This window comes from Neomonachus schauinslandi, chromosome 8, assembly GCF_002201575.2.
Source record: "Neomonachus schauinslandi chromosome 8, ASM220157v2, whole genome shotgun sequence".
Classification (NCBI taxonomy): domain Eukaryota; kingdom Metazoa; phylum Chordata; class Mammalia; order Carnivora; family Phocidae; genus Neomonachus; species Neomonachus schauinslandi.
Genome location: NC_058410.1, coordinates 91,155,057 through 91,169,708, shown reverse-complemented (window position 1 = coordinate 91,169,708; position 14,652 = coordinate 91,155,057).

Below are 14,652 nucleotides of genomic sequence, written 5' to 3'. Positions count from 1 at the left end.
CCAGTCCAGTCCATTTCACAAGAATGTCTAGAGAACCTTCTGTGAGCCTTGCATTGGGCTTAGCTTCAAGGCTATTGGGTCCATAGGGCTATAACTACACTTAACTTTAGGGGGCTATCTTCTTTGACACTGTGTTCTGGGACCATTCTTCTAGTCCAAGAAGCATAGGGGAAGAAAGGAGCATAGCAGGCCAGCAACCATGGTTCCAATAGAAGGTGGCAAGGACATTGGTGGTGACAGTGGGCATATAGGGGGATAGGTCAGATGGGAGGCCATAGAAATAGTGAGCAGAAGTGGTAGAGAGAAGTGGGTACGTGAGGGGGTGTTCAAAGGCAGGGGAGGGAAGCAGGAGGGGAACAGAGATTTTTTTCTTTTACGGTTTGGGAGGTTGTTTTAGTCTAAGTCCATAGGATTAAAATATTTTGTTCCAGATCTTCCATAAAAACCCCACACGTCCTTATTCAAACTGGATAAAAGTGTAATTTCTAGTCTCCTTTGTATCTAAATCAAATTGTGATTTCATTTCCTACCTTCCTTGACGTCAAAATTCAGTCAAGAGAGTTTGGAAAGTAGGCATAAAATCTTATTAAACTGTGACATAGACTCAATCTAATCTGAGGCCAGCTCTCCTGGGAGGAAACAGTGGGAGGTTTGGTGATTCACGTGTCTCGACCTGGTCAGGACTCTGCATCCCGGGAAGGGTTGCTGAAGTGAAATGAATGTGGCAAAGCCACAGCTAGTGCTGGGGTTCTCCATCAACTTTTTCTCCCCTTGCTGCACATGTCCACCCTGTCTGCCCTACACTCACCCAGGAGTTTGCAGACCAAGCGGTCTGTTTCCCGTAATGTCTTGTGTGCTGCAGCACAGTGCCATCTTTATCTAGCAGGATTCTGCTGTGCGGCTGGACTGCGACATTCCGATGAAACGTGCAGTCAGTTATCCACATGTTTCTAAATACAGGGATGCTTGGCACTAAGGAAACTGGGTAAATCGATTTGTTCTTTGCTTGTTTGCTGAATCCTCTGCCAAACCTGCACTTGTTTTAATTTATTCTTTTTACCAATGACCTGAAGAAAAGTCTATCAATCTATATCTATACCTATATCTATCTATAGTTCTATTTATGTATTTATGTGTATGTGTGTGTATAAAATCACTTCTAGTTTTAGTAAAATATGGAATCACTAAAGATTTGATTAGTAACATTTCAAAGCATTTCATTTTTTATAGAGAGCACTTTTATTATTATTTATTTATTTATTTTTAGAGGGGGGATGGGGAGGGGCAAAGGCAGAGGGAGAGAGAGAGTCTTTTTTTTTTAAAGATTTTATTTATTTATTTGAGACAGAGAGAATGAGAGAGAGCACATGAGAGGGGGGAGGGGAGGGGCAGAGGGAGAAGCAGGCTCCCCGCTGAGCAGGGAGCCCAATGCGGGACTCGATCCAGGCGCCCTGGAGAGAGAGAGTCTTAAGCAGGCTCCACACCCAGCGTGGAGCCCAACAGGGGGCTTGTTCTCACAACCCTGAGATCATGACCTGGGCAGAAACCAAGAGTCAACCAAGGTGTCCCTGTTTTTTTTTTATTATTTTTAGTAAAGATACGGGATATATAGGTTATTGCCCTTTCCAGTTCCCTTGGGTCCATTCTTTTCCTCCTCCATGCTGCTCTGTGTCCAGGACGCTGACTTCTTCCCACTCTATACCTTAGAATTCCCTGCCAGGTGGCTTCTGATTGGGTTTTGTTAATGGGAAGCACCAGAAGGGACTGAAAGGTGGGAGGAAAGACAAGTCAGGGTATTTCCTCCTCCTTGCTCTCGGCCACATTTCTGGAAGGTGTTGTCGTCCAGGACAACAGCTCCTGCTTGGCAATGTCTCCATCGCAACTCCAGTTCTCACGGGGCTCCTGCAAACACGACTTCCTTCCCCTTGTCCTGAGGAGGCAACAGCCATCCTTCCTGAGGTCTCCAGGTGCCGCCACCTCAGTTCTTGGTTCATTTAATGCTCCAGCGCCTCACGCGCCTCAGCTAGTGGTCTAGTTTTTGTGGTTGGATGATGGGTTTGAAAATAGCCGGTGGAGATTTCTGTTGGTTCTTGCTTCTGCTTGCATATTTATGTTTTAAGTCTAGGGACTTTGAGGCCTGGAGCAAGCTGCGTAGCCTTTGGTGGGTTTCATTTCCTTGTGGATGAAATCATAATAGTAACACCTGCCAAGCCTTCCTCACAGCGGTAATGTAAAGACATAATGAAAAAAAAAATGGGAGCATTTTTGAAATCAATAGGAACGATATCATTACTATGAACCTCCTGGGTTTCAGTCTCTTCTCTACAATATGAAATACTAGAATGGGACTGGATGATGCTTAGAGGTCCATTCAAAAGTCAAAATTCAAAATTCTTTGTTTTTAAGAATCTATATAGGGCCTTAAAGCCAAATGAAGAAAGAAGATTTGTGTCCCACCCTTCAGCATTAATGTACATTTTACATTGGCAACACATAGAAGAGATAGGTCTCAGCGAAGAGCAGGGAATAACTATGGTTTAAAGATAGAGCAATGAGTCTGAGGATTATTGCCTTCCTATTATTTTTCTTCTCAAGCGAGTTCGAAGGGTTCACAATATTTCTAAGTTACCTAATTTGGACAAACTTCTCTCCTCAGAATCATACATGGCATAGCAGTATTTTGAATCAATTAAATACTAGTTTCTCATTTTAGAAGACAAGTATCATATGATCTCACTGATATGAGGAATTTGAGAAATAAGACAGAGGAGCATAGGGGAAGGGAGGAAAAATGAAACAAGATGAAAAGAGAGGGAGACAAACCATCAGAGACTCTTAATCTCAGGAAACAAACTGAGGGTTGCTGGAGGAGAGGGGGGTGGGGGGATGGGTTAGCCCGGTGACCGGTATTAAGGAGGGCACGTACTGCATGGAGCACTGGGTGTTATACGCAAACAATGAATCACGGAACACTACATCAAAAACTAATGATGTAATGTATGGTGATTAACATAACATAATAAAATTAAAAAAAATAAATAGAAGTTTCTCATTTTAGAGTATCAAACACTGGATGCTGTGGATTGAACTGTGCTCCCCACCTCCACCCCATTCATACGTTGAAGCCCTAACCCCCAAAGTAAATGTATAGCAGATTACCTTAAGAGGTAGTTAAAGGAAGTGTGGGGGTGGGGCTGTAATCCAGTAGTACTGAGGCATTATAGGAAGGCAAGGGAGAAAGATCTCTCTCTGCAAGCATACACTGAGGAGAAGCCATGCAAGCACATTGCAAGAATGTGTCTGTCTACAAGCCCAGGAGACTGCTCTCACCAGAAACAGACCCTGCAGGCACCTTGATCTTAAGACTTCCAGCCTCCAGAACTGTGGGAAAATAAATTTCTGTGTTTAAGTCAGCCAGTCTATGGTGTTTAGTTATGGCAGCTGGAGCTGACTTATATACTTGGAGTTAGCTCTATTAGAGATTATTAACAACTCTTGAAATTACTCAGATCAAAGGAGAGAAGATAACTAGGCATGACCTAATAGGAAAAAAAAATACCATGTTTTAGTGAGTTTAAATAAAAATGCAATTTCTCATACTTCGCTGTTAATTGTCCTTTCATACAAAGTATCATCACTGATTCGTACTCAGTGTGAAAAAATCTGTTACATTCTGTGGACGAGTAAAATTTTGAGGTAGTGATTTTGTAAAGCTAACTAAATGTAATTTTCTATTAGTCTACCGTGGGTCATTTTATGACACTAACTCTGACATCTAATCAGGAAAGTAGGATGGACAGTGGAAGGCACCCTGGATTGGCCACTGGCTGACCTCACTTCTGATTTGTGACTTTCAACAAGTCATTTATCCTCAGTGTCCTCATTTGTAAAAAGGGGTACTTGAATGGTGTCTGGGATCCCTTTGAGCTCTAACACTTTATATATGTGTTTGCCAATGCGTTGTAAGTTTGTCGAACTTTAATTAATTAGTCTGAAAGATGCTCTATAGGCTGTTAGAGAATGCTGCTAAAACTGCTTATAAATCTAATGATAGGCAAATATATTCACTATACTCTTAATTTGTCAGTGTGTTGTTTTCATTTCCCCAGCACAGAAAATAAAATATTGTGATTTTCAAGTAACAAGACAAACAAGATTCCTGATGGTAAAATGTAAAAACGGTATACTATGTAAACCAAGATTCCTTTTCATAACATTTTATGCAAATAGGACAATTTTTAAAACTTGCTATTCTAGCGACACTACGCTAGGTGGAAGCAAAGAGTAAGCTAACATGTTAAAAGGTTAGAAAGTGGTATTTCCTGTGATAAAAGAACCATACTTTTCTGGATAGTAAAGGTCATTGAAATTATAGGTTACATTCCTTTTTAAAAGATGCTAATTAGAAAAGAAGACAGCAAATAACATTGCCTATTTAAACCACTGAAATGATACCAAAATGGGCCACTGTTTAAGCCTAATCTTTACCTTTCTTCTTATAGACCCTGGCTGGTATCATAAGAAATTAAATATTGAATCATTTCTCTTAAATCCTAGGATCTGATTGATCAGTAAGTATAATACAGTAACCAGCCAAGTGGTGCTATTCATAGATCTCTTTTTTCAAAAGCTTACACGTAAAGCTTACAGCATAAAATGATAAATTGAAAAAAATTTCTCTAAAGCATATACATTTTTGAACTCAGTGATGGGAAACCTACCTTATTGTATATAATATTACATGTCACTTCTTTTAAGAATTGTATTTCTTCTCCTTTTCAAAATTAATTGGGTCTTATAATTTAGTCTCTAAAATGTGCAGTGATGTGATGATTTCCATGTTTAGGCTTGTAGCAAGTCAAAACTCAGTTTATTACCATAGTCTTTATGCAAAGTGAATTGCTTAGAGCTACTCTTGAAATGCACTGTATGGAGAAGGAAAAGCCTTTTTATTCTAGAAAAGCATTTTGAAGTTGTTTGTGTAGGCAATAAATCACAAGCGATACATTTTGTGCAATGATAATTTCTACATGGTGTGTTAGATCAAATCCATTGTTTAGAGTACACGATGGCACCTTTGTTTGTGAAATACCTAGTAATAAATGTAAGGTGTACTAACAATTACTTAACAGCAATGAAGCTGAAACTGAGAAAAAGACTGGTATTGAGAGAACTCTTTTCTGGCTGCCATCAGTATAAGGAGCCCTTAAAAACCTTTGTAACATTAGGGGCAACCATTTAATCTCTTGGGTGCAGATTCCTGATCTGTAAAATGTGAAAGCAAGGTCAGATAATCTGTAAATTTCAGTGGTTACTTCCTAAGATTCTACTTGTTCTACTAAGGCCAGATTATAATGAAAAAACTGGATCTCTAGCATTAGAATTTGTGTTCTTATCTTTGCTTGTTTCCCTATTTGGCCCATGATAGAAAAGTACAAATGGGAAATAAATGATAGATGTGGAGTTTGGGGTCATCTCTATATTCTTTGGTTAATGACGTCACTGATCATCTAAGAACCGAGAAGTGAGATTTTCTTCTGTCACCTACCACTACCCAGCAATGTTGACAGAGGACCTAAGGGCATAAACCAAGATAGTTCATATGGATATTTTGTGTTGACAACAGCATGAGATGCTCAAGGCATAAAAATATATGTGTTGCATATCTTTGGGCAACTTGATTTTGAGCCTAAGATCTCATATCTGTGTAATGAAGATATCAATGACTTACGAAAACAGTCATAGGGATTAACAAAAGACGCAAATGTTCACTAATATGAACTGCGTGTTAAAGGGAGAATTTCTGGGAAGTGCTGTCAAATACCTCTGAAAAAAAAAAAAGTATGTTTCTAGACAAAAATAGAAACTCTGCAATTTATTCATGTTCTCCAGGTCTAAATGTCATCACTCCTGTTCATCAGCAAGAACAAGAGAAATAGAAGAAAAATATAATGTCATACTAAAGAAAATGAGTACAATTTTACCCATTCTAGGCAATAGCTAATTCTGAAAATTCTTACATGAAAATTCAACAAATTAGACTCATTTTACTGGCTTGTTTAAAATAGAAGTTGTAGTACCTTTCATTTGGTGTTCAATTACTTTCCCATATTTCTGGTATCTCTGTCATTGTACTTTATCCACCTGGATCATCCTATCAGCATGGGCTTGTCAACAGGTACGTCATTCTTTCAAAGTTCCTCTTCACTGTCACCTTTTAAGATGTCTAGTTAATTCTGTGGAAATTGGGAATTAATCTAGTCAATCACATCTTTAACTTTCAATCACTCCAGAAAAACGTCAAAGAATGAAAGAACCCTTACCACATGCTATGACAGGCCATACAAAGGGAACAATTGGCCTTTTCTTCTTAGACTATAACGGCCTCGCAGGAAAGGCCTTTAGCATTTTAATTTTCTGTACAGTTGTTCACCTTATAGCATACTGTATGTAAAAATTAAATATTAATATCACCTGGGACTTTCACAGTGCATTTAATGGACTCAGCATGTCTTATATCTAGTCTCGGAGAGTTGCAGTAGCCCAACAACACACCTAATGGTGGGTTACTCTTTCTCCATTATATGAAAGACAGAAGGTGAAGGAATGGAGAGAGTAAGTGGCTTATAAATGATTATCAGTGGAAGAACTAGATTGAGAATGTGGGTCACATTTTGACAGCCTAGAAGCTAACACACAGCTTTTTGGGTCAGCATTGATGTCTATGACAGTAATGACTTAATAGTAATATCATGAATATCAATGAGTGCTTAGTGGTACTTCTTTCTTGTAATGCTTCTGGAAGCAATGAATACTTAAAACATAAGGAAGTTGCTTATTGATGACATTATTATCATGTACAAATTGACAATGTTAATAATGACCTCTATTTGGGCAGAAGCTGTGCCTTATGCTTTATAATTCTGCTATTATATTAGTACTTAGCTCAGTACTAAACAAAGGTAAAATTTCAATAAATATTTGTGGATCCATTCAAAGAGCTTTTAAAATATATAGGAGCTTACTTCATCTCACAATAGCTCTGTGCAAAAGACTGAGTAGGTAGCATTATACCAATTTTGCTGTGAAACAGACAAAGACTAATAAAATGGGTATGGGCTTTAGTGTCAAGTAATGGCTCCTTAGCTTGGTTCTGCTCTTCCTAACTGTGTGAGCCTCAGTTTTCTCAACAGAGAAGTAGGGATATTAACATGAAACAAAGGGTCATTGCTGGGAATGAGATTATGCATGTAACTAGGTTAGTCCAAGGTTATTGATCAGGGTCCTGCAGTTAAGAGACAGAAATGAGATCTCAGCTCAGGTCTCATGATTTTGGGTCATATGCTCTTTGCATTAAGTCAGATGAAGGCAATAATCTACCAGTCATTGTGTCATGAGCCATGCCCCAAGCACCTGACAGGCATCGAAGATTTGTTATTACTTTGCTTTATGGAAGCCTAAAAAGTCATGACCATAAAACAATTAGTGATTCTGCTGATCTGGAAACAATGTCACTTGAATTGAGATGGATTTTACTTTTTACATTTTTTCCCCTGTGGGCTGAGTGTGGTTGAGCTGAGTTTTCTGAGATGGCATTTGTTAGATATCACTTCAGTTCAATATTCTATATCCCTTCTGTGGCCAGAAATACCCAGTAGTTCCTTAATTTTAATTCTGTCATATTATCAGTGTGTCAAAATGGAAACCAGTTGCTGCAGAATCTCTGGCATACGAGATCGTTAAGGAGAAGCCAGAAGCAGAACTAGGCTTCTGGGTAGATAGGGGACACTTCAAACCACTGGTCAGGTGTAAGATGGCTGTGTTGGGTAATGTGGAGGTAATGGCAAAGAAACAGTTTTTTCTAGTCATGCCTGTTCAGGTCATCTGCACGCAGCAACCTCAAAGAAAATAAATGAACTGTGGCAGTTACAATAAACTGCCTGGACTTCTGTTCTTTTAATGCTCAGACTGGTTTCTCTACTCTAGACTGAAGTCTCATGCATTTTCCACTAATTTAGGAAAACAGTGTGGCATAATGGAAAAAGCACAGGTCTCTGATGAGCTGTGTGACTTTAGGTAGGTCATTTACCCTGTGTCTTTTTCTCACCTGCACAATGGGGATAATAAGAATACAGAAGCTGAGAAGATCAATTGTGTTGACATGTATGAAATGCTTTGAAAATTTAAAGTATCAGACGATGCTGGCTTATAAAATAATTTTTATTACTAGGGGAAAGAGGAGGTTATATTGACTTATTTGGTTAAGCACGCTCCATGCCTCTCCCTTAGTGCCAACTGCCTGCAAAATGAGTTTTATGCTCTTCCGGAAAAAAAAACCAAACATACAATACCCTATGATTTTGTTCTCCACGTTGTTTAAAATTACACTAGAAAATAAGCTCCAGGGGCACCTGGGTGGCTTAGTTGGTTAAGCATCCGATTTTTGATTTCAGCTCAGGTTATGATCTCAGGGTCATGGGATTGAGCCCCTGCAGTGGGCCCCTCCCTCAGCGCAGAGTCTGTTTGTCCCTCTCCTTCTACTCCTTCCCCAGCTTGTGCTCTCTCTCTCCTTCTCTCTCAAATAAATACATAAATAAAATCTTAAAAAAGGAAAAGAAAAGAAGGTCCATGAGGGCAGGCATTTATTTCTCTATGTTTGGTTCATGGATGTGTCCAAAGTCCCTATGGGAGTACCAGGCTTAACAGCCTGTGTTCAGTGACTGTCAAATGACTGAATGATTTAACGCAGGAAGTCACAAGGACCTACTGTTGCTCACTTTTCAACTGAGTGTGTGTGTGTGTGTGTGTGTGTGTGTGTGTGTGTAGGCAAACTGGGGAAAGCTTGGCATTAAGGGTATTTCCTCACATGTATTCCATTTCGCCTTAACTGGTAAACATTTCACCTCCTGATTTCCGATTTTGGGTCAGGTAGCATCTGCTTAAAAACATATTTCCTCCTGACATTCCAATTCAAGTCACAATTCAAATCCCACTAGTTCTGGTTGCTCCTGGATCAATACATTAGTTGCACTCAGCTTAATAATATCCTACCAAGCCCTGAAAGTCTTACAGAGATACACAATTACCAAAAGCCACCTAGGAGGCCAGCACATTCAAGGAATCACTAATGGGATTCAAGAGATAGCGCTGACAATACAATCAGTCTTTAAATGAAGAATTTCTTATGTCAGAGCTAAATCCAGTCAGAGAAGCAGGGGCAGTTTTATGATTTATACAAATCCACAAATGCATCAGTGGTAATATGAGGCTGGTTGAAACACTGAATGCCCCATTTCTATGGAGTCCTGGAAGGACCCTGCCTGGATATGTCTAAGGAAGCGGAGTGGGTCAAATGGGATCCACGAGTATGTCATCAATGATGTTTACTGATCCTTTATTTAAGGAATTTTAATGAAAACGAAGTCAGATGAAGTGAACTGTTTCTAATCTGACTTCATTCAGTCAAGTTAAGCCCTTCTCTACTAAACTAAAGCCCAGGGAATCTAACAAAAAACAAATAAGTAGTGATCAGTAGACTGTAGGAAAACTGCAGTCTGCAGGCCAGCGTTAGCTGCTAATTTCGTCGGAGCCCAATTTCGTCGGAGCCCTTGATTCTCACATGCCTCAAGATTCAGAGCTGTTCTTTCCCCAGAAGAAAAAGCAATTGTCGGAGCTTTCTCTCTCTTTAGGTCAGAAAGTATAACATGTCAAGCCTGCACTTGTCATCGAAAGGTATAAGTAAACTTTTAATCTCTTAGAATCATTTGCTTCTCCGGGTTACTAAACCCAACATTTTGTACAGATAAATTTGGGATGATTTTAGCATGACTTGGAATCCTGAAATTCTCTCAACTGCTTAGAAAGGAAGAGAGTTCTGTCATCTACTATTACTATTAATTTTTTGCTCTGTTCAATATTTTATCAAAGTAATATGTGCAAAGAGTAAAAAATTAAGTGGAATGGAAGGACTTCTAATGAAAGATAGCAGTTCCTTGCCCATCCTTTCCTACTCTTGTGTTCATTTCCCAGAGACAGCAGCTTTTTCAGCTGTTTTTAGTTCTTCTGGTCTTTTTCTCCCATTGTATGATTATAGTGCTTCTTGGTTAATCACATTCAGACGTGATCTATTAATTTCCTGCTAGGAAAGAGTTTAGTTAACTTAAACCACTCTTTCACAATATTTGTGCCTTATATATGACTCATCCTAATAGTAATCTTTGTATCATCATAGTATATGCCTAAATCTATGTTTCTCTACACATCTCATTTACTCAGTATTTCTTTTTTTTTGTAGTTTTTAATTTTATTATATTATGTTAGTCACCATACAATACATCATTAGTTTTTGATGTAGTGATCCACGATCCATTGTTTTCGTATAACACCCAGTGCTCCATGCAGTACGTGCCCTCCTTAATACCCATCACTGGGCTAACCAATCCCCCCTTCCGCCTCCCCTATAGAACCCTGTTTGTTTCTCAGGTCCATAGTCTCTCATGGTTCATCTCTCCCTCCAATTCCGCCCCCCCCCCATTTTTCCCTTCCTTCTCCTAATGTCCTCCATGTTATTCCTTATGTTCCACAAATAAGTGAAACCATATGATAATTGACTTTCTCTGCTTGACTTATTTCGCTTAGCATAATCTCCTCCAGTCCCATCCATGTTGATGTAAAAGTTGGGTATCCATCTTTTCTGATGGCTGAGTAATATTCCATTGTATATATGGACCACATCTTTATCCATTCATCTGTTGAAGGGCATCTCGGCTCTCTCCAAAGTTTGGCTATTGCGGACATTGCTGCTCTGAACATTGGGGTGCATATGGCCCTTCTTTTCACTACATCTGTGTCTTTGGGGTAAATACCCAGAAGTGCAATTGCTGGGTCATAGGGTAGCTCTATTTTTAAATTTTTGAGGAACCTCCACACTGTTTTCCAAAGTGGCTGTACCAACTTGCATTCCCACCAACAGTGTAAGAGGGTTCTCCTTTCTCCACAACCTCTCCAACATTTGTTCTTTCTTTCCCTGTCCATTTTGGCCATTCTAACTGGTGTAAGGTGGTATCTCAGTGTGGTTTTGATTTGGATTTCCCTGATGGCTAATGATGATGAACATTTTTTCATGTGTCTGTTAGCCATTTGTATATCTTCTTCAGAGAAGTGTCTGTTCATCTCTTCTGCCCACTTTTTGACTTGATTATTTGTTTTTTGGGTGTTGAGTTTGAGAAGTTCTTTATAGATCTTGGATACCAGCCCTTTATCTGTAGTGTCATTTGCAAATATCTTCTCCCATTCTGTGGGTTGCCTCTTTGTTTTGTTGACTGTTTCCTTTGCTGTGCAGAAGCTTTTGATCTTGATGAAGTCCCAAAAGTTCATTTTTGCTTTTGTTTCACTAGCTTTTGGAGCTGTATCTTGAAAGAAGTTGCTGTAGGCGAGGTCAGAGAGGTTACTGCCTATGTTCTCCTCTAGGATTTGGATGGATTCCTGTCTCCCATTGAGGACTTTCATCCACTTTGAGTTTATCTTTGTGAATGGTGTTAGAGAATGGTCGAGTTTCATTCTTCTGCATGTGGCTGTCCAATTTTCTCAGCACCATTTATTGAAGAGCCTGTCTTTTTTCCATTGCATGTTTTTTCCTGCTTTGTCAAAGATTATTTGACCATAGAGTTGAGGGTCCATATCTGGGCTCTCTATTCTGTTCCATTGGTCTGTATGTCTGTTTTTGTGCCAGTACCATGCTGTCTTGGTGATCACTGATTTGTAATATAGCTTGAAATCGGGCAACGTGATGTCCCCAGCTTTGTTTTTCTTTTTCAACATCTCCTTGGCGATTCGGGGTCTTTTCTGATTCCATACAAATTTTAGGATTGTTTGTTCCAGCACTTTGAAAAATGTCATTGGAATTTTGATCGGGATGGGGTTGAATGTATAGATTGCTCTGGGTAGCATAGACATTTTAACAATGTTTATTCTTCCAATCCACGAGCATGGAATATTTTTCCATCTTTTTGTGTCTTCTTCAATTTCTTCCATGAGTGTTTTGTAGTTCCTAGAGTAGAGATCCTTTACCTCTTTGGTTAGCTTTATTCCGAGGTATCTTATGGTTTTTGGTGCTATTGTAAATGGAATCGTTTCTCTAATTTCTCTTTCTACAGTTGCATTGTTAGTGTATAAGAAAGCAACTGATTTCTGTGCATTGATTTTGTATCCTGCCACATTACTGAATTGCTGTATGAGTTCTAGTAATTTGGGGGTGGAGTCTTTTGGGTTTTCCACATAAAGTATCATGTCGTCTGTGAAAAGAGAGAGTTTGACTCCTTCTTTGCCAATTTGAATACCTTTTATTTCTTTTTGTTGTCTGATTGCTGTTGCTAGGACTTCTAGTACTATGTTGAACAATAGTGGTGAGAGTGGGCATCCTTGACGTGTTCCTGATCTTAAGGGAAAAGCTCTCAGCTTTTCCCCATTGAGGATGATATTTGCTGTGGGTTTTTCATAGATGGATTTTATGAGCTTGAGGAATGTTCCCTCTATCCCTATACTCTGGAGAGTTTTAATCAGAAAAGGATGTTGTATTTTGTCAATTGCTTTTTCTGCAACAATTGAGAGGACCACATGGTTCTTCTCCCTCCTCTTATTTATGTGTTCTATCACATTGATTGATTTGCGAATGTTGAACCACCCTTGCATCCCGGGGATAAATCCCGCTTGGTCATGGTGGATGATCCTTTTAATGTATTGTTGGAGCCTATTAGCTAGGATTTTGTTGAGGATTTTGGAATCCATATTCATCAGGCATATCGGTGGGAAATTCTCCTTTTTGATGGGGTCTTTGCCTGGTTTGGGGATTAAGGTAATGCTGGCCTCATAGAATGAGTTTGGAAGTTTTCCTTCTGTTTCTATTTTTTGAAACAGCTTCAGTAGAATAGGTATTATTTTTTCTTTGAATGTTTGGTAGAATTCCCCAGGGAATCCATCAGGCCCTGGACTCTTGTTATTTGGGAGGTTTTTGATCACTGCTTCAATCTCGTTACTGGTTATTGGCCTATTCAGCTTGTCAATTTCTTCCTGTTTCAGTCTTGGCAGCTTATAGGTTTCCAGGAAGGCCTCCATTTCATCCAGATTGCTCAGTTTATTGGCATAGAGTTGTTGATAATAATTTCTAATAATTGTTTCTATTTCCTTGGTGTTAGTTGTGATCTCTCCCCTTTCATTCATAATTTTATTAATTTGGGTCCTTTCTCTTCTTTTGGATAAGTCTGGCCAGTGGTTTATCGATCTTATTAATTCTTTCAAAGAACCAACTTCTAGTTTCGTTGATCTGATCTACTGTGTTTCTGGTTTCTAATTCATTGATTTCTGCTCTAATTTTAATTATTTATCTTCTAATGCGTGGCTTAGGCGTCGTTTGTTGCTTTTTCTCTAGGTCTTTAGGTGTATAGTTAGTTGGTGAATTTGGGATTTTTCTATTTTTTTGAGTGAGGCTTGGATGGCTATGTATTTCCCCCTTAGGACCGCCTTTGCAGTATCCCCTAGGTTTTGGACCTATGTGTTTTCGTTCTCATCGATTTCCATGAATTGTTTAAGTTCTTCTTTGATTTCTTGGTTGACCCAAACATTCTTGAGCACAGTGGTCTTTAGCTTCCAAGTGTTTGAATTTCTGCCAAATTTTTTCTTGTGATTGAGTTCCAGTTTTAGAGCATTGTGGTCTGAGAATATGCAGGGAAGAATCTCAATCTTTTGGTATCGGTTGAGACCTGATTTGTGACCCAGTATATGGTCTATTCTGGAGAAAGTTCCATGTGCGCTTGAGAAGAGTGAGTATTCTGTTGTTTTAGGGTGGAATGTTCTATAAATATCTATGAGGTCCATCTGGTCCAATGTATCATTCAAAGCTCTTTTTTTCCTTGTTGATTTTCTGCTTAGATGATCTGTCCATTGCTGAGAGTGGAGTATTGAGGTCTCCTACAATTAACGTATTGTTATCAATATGACTCTTTATTTTGGTTAACAGTTGGCTTATGTAGATGGCTGCCTCCATGTTGGGGGCATAGATATTTACAATTGTTAGATCTTCTTGTTGGATAGACCCTTTAAGAATGATATAGTGTCCTTCTGTGTCTCTTATTACAGACTTTAGTTTAAAATCTAATTTGTCTGATATAAGAATTGCTACCCCAGCTTTCTTTTGAGGTCCGCTGGCATGGAAGATGGATCTCCATCCCTTCACTTTCAGTTTGGATGTATCTTTAGGTTCAAAATGAGTCTCTTGTAGGCAGCATATGGATGGGTCCTGTCTTTTTTATCCAATCTGCAACCCTGTGCCGTTTTATGGGAGCATTTAGGCCATTCACGTTGAGAGTGATTATTGAAAGATATGAATTAATTGTCATCATGTTGCCTGTGAAGACGTTGTTTTTATAGATTGTCCCTGTAAATTTCTGTTGTAGATCACTCTTGGGGTCTTTCTCCTTTTATAGAACTCCCCTTAATATTTCTTGCAGGGCCGGCTTAGTGGTCACATATTCTTTCAACTTCTGCGGTCGTGGAAGCTCTGCATCTCTCCATCCATTCTAAATGAAAGCCTTGCAGGATAAAGTATTCTTGGCTGCATGTTCTTCTCATTTAGTACCCTGAATATGTCTTGCCAGG